We start from the raw sequence: 7,248 nt of genomic DNA on the forward strand, positions 1-7,248 counted from the left end.
AAAGGCTCCATAAATGGTGAAAGATTAGCAAAAAAAATAAAATTTGGAACAACCCATACCACCAGGCTTTAAGTTGCATTTTCTAGTTTGTCATAGAGTTTCTTCATGTTGAAAGGAGTCTTTACATATGGCCGAACTAAATCCCACTTCCTTAGTAGTAGTAACTTTATACCATGATTTCTCAAACGTAGCATCTTAAACTGATCTTCAATGTGTAAACCATGATCACAGCTTATTTCCTTTTGATCTTCATGAATCTTGAACACTCCCGTGTCGATGTGGTATTTGCATGCAAAATCTGAGTTAGTGCCACAAAAACCTTTAAATAAATCAAATTCATGTACCTTTGGATCAGGGTAAGAGAATAAATCATGTCTTCTTATGAGCTCCTTGATGATTTTGATGCTCTCATATTTGACATGATTATAGCCATTAACCTCAATGAAATTGAGAGATATTAAATCTACACTTTCTTGCAAAGATTCAACCTTTTGAGGAATAAATCTTGCTCGAATTAGATAATAAATTAAACTCTCATTCATAAACTCCTTTTTCAGCAACTTATTCTCTTTCTCTTCCAAATCTTCATAGACTATTGGTCCTATGCAATTCGTTACTTTGGTTGGTGTGGAGTAAGAAACAAAATCTGTATTCTTTTTGAAATCCCTTTGTGGAAACTCAATCTCACAAATAGTTGGATGCTCCAATGGATCCTCATCAAACTTTGGAGGTAAATCCTCCACTTGTGGATCCAATACATTCTCCTCCTCCGTTTGCTGTTCCATATTTATGGGACCAATGATTTGTAATTTGGTCACAAAAGAATCATCAACATTCTTGGAGTTTTTAGCAACATCTTCTTGATTCAAGGGAACCGATTTAATTCTTCGTCCATCCTTTGTAAAAGAGTAGGTATTACGATATTCATCATATTTAGCACACCTATCGTACACCCATGGTCTTCCAAGTAATAAGTGGCAAGCATCCATCTTTGTTACATCACACCAAACAACGGCTTTATATATTTTGCCAATAGAAAAAGAAACTAGGCATTGACGAGTTACCTTTAAACCACCATCATCATTCTCAAATTTGATGCTATAAGGATATGGATGAGGTTTTGTTGACAAGTCAAGTTTAGAAACCATCTCTTCAGAAACAACATTAACATGACTTCCTTTATTAATGATTACCGAACATACCTGATCATGGGAGGTACATCTAGTACGGAAAAGAGATTCCTTTTTCCATAGTTTTTCATCTTCTTGAACCAAACGTCCTCCTCTTGGTTGCATACTCATCCTACTCCTCAACTGTGCTCTGATACCAAATTGATGTGATTCTTTGAGTTAACAAAGAGCCAATCGACCGGGATCTTGTTCTTGAAGCGATTTGATGGGCAGAATTCAAGAAACGAACGTAAATCGGGCTATACTTCTCGGAATTATGTGATTTCAAGACGAGGAGAAAGATGACGATTTGAATATAAAAATAACTATTGAATCGTTTAAAACAAGTAAATATTGAGTGCACAACGATGGAAAGGAAATTAGGATTCTGGGTATGAAATAGAATGAATTGGTTTTCAAGAAACGCGTTCTTGAATGATCAAGAACCAACAAAATTCCTAAGTCACCACTTGAAATCAACTTACGTGATAAAGAAACACCACACGCTATTGAAAACAAGATAAAGACTATCACCACCTTGCTTCGAACCAAAAACAAGGATAAAGAAGACCAAATAGAGAAAATAACTCTATTGCAAACTAGGGTTTATGCTCAAAAACGTGAATAGTATACTTACAAGTCATGAGAACCCTTTATATAGGCCTAGGGTCTCTTCTTTTATGGCTACAAATCCCTATTCTACTCTAGAAAGAAAATAGCTAAAAACAAGGAAAGTAAAATCCCTATTCTACAAGGAAAAGAATAAAGAAAACTGAATCCTACTAGATCTAGGATAAAAGTCCTACTAATGATAGGAAATTAAATCCTACTAAAATAAAAATCAAGAAACAAGAAACCTATTTAGAAAAGGATTCAAGAAACAAGAATTGGAAATAATCTTCAAACTTGAGCTTCTTGGACTTTTCTTTTTCTTGAATTTCAGTCTTGTGTTTCTTGAATTTCTTGATATTCTTCATCTTTCATCACACTCGGCACCCGAAGGCTCGAGCGGACCAACCATGGCATCTGTGACGTGTAATTTGAATAATGGGCTGGCCGCTATATGACACTAATAAGAACCAAATGTATCAACCTGCACGCATAAGAACCCAACAACCCCCTCCCCCCCCCCCCCCCCCCCCCCCTCTCTCTCTCTCTCTCTCTATATATATATATATATATATATATATATATATATATATATATATATATAAGGCCAACAATTCTATATCACGCTCATGCTAACTGTACAGAGGGGCGACAAGGCCAAGCAAAACATATATCCACTGACAATTGGTCTGCAAGCCTCTAAAATATTAACATAATATCAACAGGTCGGGACAGGGCCCCCGACATATCCCAAAACTATACATATACATATGCATCTGTACCTACGGACTCAGAACCAGCAACTCCGAAGAAGTGGAGTGTAACACTCAATCGCTGATCTCGGTGTCCTACTGAAAAAGTGCGCCGGCCTGTCTATCAGCACTTGTGGGCATGAACACAGCGCACAAAAGGGTGTTAGTACGAAATATGTAGGGCGATAAGCGCAATCACAAATAATGTAAATAATGTGAGAAGGGATTTAGAAACAACCTGGAACTCTGTTCAAGGCCATTGAGGGCACCATAACCATAACATAAATGTAAATGCATGCTCGTAAAATCATTACTCACTGTGGAGGCATATATCATATCATATAACAATAATAAATCCCTCTGTGGGATGAGCTCATCATCATAACATCCTCTCTGCCCAACTGATCAGTGGCGATACACAGCTATGTGCCTACCCGACTGCCTACAACATGGCTCGGCAAAGAAAGAAATATGTCTAGGTGCACATATAAGTGCCTACCCGGCCGACTATAGCGCAGCTCGGTAATGAAAATAAATACATATATAAGTGCAATGCAAGACTGACCTGAAATGAGATATCATAAAAAGAGTCTGAGTGACCTATTATCGTTATCCTCCGACTATCGTTATTGTCGATACGTTATTTGGTTTCCAATTATGAGACAACCAGCACAAGAAACATGAAAGTTACGTTGTAGGGATTTATTTGAAGTAGACATCATGTTCAAGTTAGCAGTAGCCATGATCAATATGAACGTCGGAGAAAGAATGAACAAAAGAATCCTAGTTCTCTTGAGCGACGAACAAGGGAAGATGAGAATATTTAAATCTTCTTCGATGTTAGTTATTCATGATAAAAGGGCAGATTTAATCATATTTATCAAGTTGAAGTGGATCAATTTGAATTCTTCGAAATAATTCAATAAACGTTTATTCGAGTTCTAGTCATGCCGAAAGATATAGAGAAAGCCCTACATACTTCGTTAATGGAGTTATACGTGTCTTCCGGGTCCTTGAACACCTTACAAAACTGAGACTGGCTATAGCTGATAGCATGATAACTATTTCTGATTATGGAACTTAAGCAAATAACTGATTATACCGACTGAGACTCAAGTGATGTCAATACACAAGTCTATAATGATTATGTACCGAGTTCATGATATTCAAAGTGATCACTATGAACGAATTATGAAACTATAACCCTAAAAGATAGCAGTTCTACAACTATTTAAGAAACTAAGGCTAAACTGTATTTTGAGTCAAATTACTGATAAGCATGTAGAATGAGAAGTAAGCAGAATCATGAACATTCCCTAACGTAGATAGTTAGCCTCACATACCTGTATATGTTCCAAAACTTGTAACTACTGGTATGAAATTGAGAAGAATCCCAAAAGCCTAAGTCTTGAACCCTTAGATGGGTTTTCTTGAAAACCCTAGGTTAAGAACAATGATTCCCTAATTAGGTAGGATGAACACATGATTTAATCCACTTGGAATAGGCTAGGATTGCTTACTATAGTGTTCTTGGTGATTGAGGAGAAGAACAAGTCGTTCTAGGATTTAGGGACTTGTAAAAATAAAAATTAGAACTGAAATCAGGTATTTATAGGTTCTGGTGTGGGTTGATTTTTACGGACTGAATTACGGTCAACAATTCAAATTACGGTCAGTAATTCTTGGACAGTAATTTTTGACGTCTCAAAACAGAATGCCCAGCTAAACACCTCTTCAATTAAGGTCACAAATTACTGTCTACATTTCCTGACCGTAATTTTTTATGTCCAACACCAGTGACCAAATTAATAATTACGGACTGACTTACCGTCCGTATCTCAAGTTACGGCCCGTAATTCTGGGCGTAAAACTCCTTCTGCTGAACTTAGTAAAATTCCAACTTCAACATTCTGTATCTAATAAGTCTAAAATTATGGTCAAGGCTTAAGTTAAGGGTCTGAGGTGTTATAGATTTGATTGTTTATGTATTCATACATCAGTCTGGATATCCTGTACACTTGTGATAAATGAGCCATTTAATGTATCTTTTGAACAATACATGTTTTTATGACTGTGTTGCGTATGATATTCATACTCTATGCGATCATCAATGCATATTCTCTATGATGGTTCACACGGTCATGACTCGTTGGATCTGGTTCTTAATCACGTGATGTTTATTTAAGCCTGGATTTGACTAGTAACCCGATGAGAAATGGTTCTGGATGGAATGATGCATGCCTGTAGGGAAATTATTCCGGGCGAATATATGAACCTCGTCGGTCCCCATGAATCACGACTTCCTACCACCCCCGCTGGAGTTTGTGTGTATAGATTGTCATTGCATTGACATGATTTCATTGTTATTTGACTTGTTGATTATATTTGATTGTTTTGGATTATCTTGCTTTGTGGAATTGTAATTACTTTGACGAAGTCCGGTTAACTATAAAATAAGGGTTTTTTCAGAATTAAACGTCGCCATTACTTCAACGTTATCCGTCAATGAGATTTAATTTACTGAGTACATGTGCTTCCCGTACTCACACTACATTTGCTGCACTCTTTTTGGTGCAGATTTAGATTCGTGTACTAGAGAAGCACGCACAACCGTTAGAGTTTTTAGCTGCTGATCTGGAGATCTTGGGGTGAGGTGCCTGGCTGATCCACAACACCAATCTCCTCCTATGTTTACTTATTGATGTCTTCTCTATTCCTAGACATCTGTATTTGGTCATTTCAGACTTGCATTCATATATTAGAAGCTCTTCTACCTATGACATCAGGTTTTAATTTTGGAATGGTATGTTGTTACTTTCCGCACTTTATGATTCTAAGACGATGTATATGAAATATCTATCTTTCTCATTTTACTTTTCTGTTTAATAATTGAATAATACTGTCTTTTAAAATGATTTATGGTTCATCTATTAGGTTGGGAGTAGATGCCATCACGACTATTAGATTTTTGGGTCATGATAACATTCTTTTATAAATATGATATATTTAAGGCTCATTATTAACTTACACCTTACCAATTGAGATAATAAAAAAGTAATAAATGAGTAGTTAAGAAAAAAATATTCTAAAAAGTGGGCTAAGAGAATAAGCCAAGGTTGAAATGAAAATGATTAACTTAGACATGATGTAATAAGTCACCTGAGAAATAAGAATGATTTATTGGAATGTCAGTTTCCTCCTTATAAGCTGCTAACTTTCAAGAAAGAAAAGTTAATTTATAACAATCACTTAAATTATTTATTTCTTAATAAGGCCTTCAGCAATCTTTGACATTACGACAAGATCAGACTGTTTCTTACTCCTGTCTAACATTTCAGGCGTTATCTTGCTACCAAATACTTTCTGACAATCGCTTACAAATTTGGGACACTTGAAAAGTGCATTTTCTAAGGAGTTATTAGCTTGTTTAATGATTGGGTAGCATCTTGGAGCTCGGTTATCAAAAATTCATAGCCGCTATCACAAATAACATACAAATCTTGGGTTTCTTTATCTTCTGCTTTTGCTTTAGATGTTTCTATGAAAACACGATTGCCGTTAGCAAATTGTAATGTTAGGCTGATAGCAACGGGTGTTATTTTAGTAAGTATATATGGATGATTAGGTAAATTTTATCTGAAAGTGTTTAAGTAAAATGTGAGATCTTGTACTTGTCTACATATACCTGTTATTAATGCCTCGTCTTCATCGATGGTACACAGAGAGGTTTGGAAGTTGAAAATGTTTGCAACAAGTACTAAAGGAAGTATGAAGCAAAAAATGAAGCCTTTTTAGGTTCCCCAATAATTGTTGCTCTGATTTTTGAAGTGAATAATATCAAGCAAAATAGGAATAAACATAATTCTATTACCTTATTATCTACTTCAAGTATCTATAATATTAAGTTGGTTCCTTCATTAGCTTACTCATAGTTACTATAAATTTTTTGGTAGTACATTTCTTCTTCACTCTTAAGTGAAAAGGGAAGCAATCTACATGTTAGATCATGTTTAAGTAATTCATATGTTGTAGATAGTTAGATACTAACATTTTCTGCAACAATATTTATTAATGCATGAAGTGTAGATTCTCTCATCACCCCATTTACCTTATGTGTAGTGAAACAAATGTAGTTAAAGGATTAACAGATAACAGATAACAACTAGCAACCATAGCTTAGTACTTCACAAATCACAATTCATACTTGCAGTAGACTCAGGACAATAAATATATGTAACGTTCTGTAATTAAAAAAAAAAACTCCACGAAGTTTAATGGATATCAACTCAGATCTTTTGAGCTTTCTTCCAAAACATACTTATATCTTACGCATACTTACTTCCTCCGTTTTATTTTACTTGGCTCTTATATTAGATATAGATTATCCTTTTTACTTATCCATTTTAGCGAAAAAAGAGATTTAGTATTTTCTTCTAATATTACGCTTGACGATGATGTCACACATCGTATTGAGGCACGGTAGATGAAATGGAGTCTCGCTTCTAGAGTTCTGTGTGATAAGAAGGTGCCACTAAAACTTGAAGGCAAATTCTACAAAGTGAAGGTTAGACCGACTTTGTCGTATGGGGCGGGGTGTTGGCCAATCAAGAACTCTCACATTCAGAAGATCAAAGTTGCGGAAATGAGGATGCTACGGTGGATTTGTGGGTACACTAGGAGAGATAGGATTAGGAATGACGATATCCAGGACATGGTGG

This window comes from Lycium barbarum, chromosome 12 (assembly GCF_019175385.1).
Source record: "Lycium barbarum isolate Lr01 chromosome 12, ASM1917538v2, whole genome shotgun sequence".
Taxonomy (NCBI): domain Eukaryota; kingdom Viridiplantae; phylum Streptophyta; class Magnoliopsida; order Solanales; family Solanaceae; genus Lycium; species Lycium barbarum.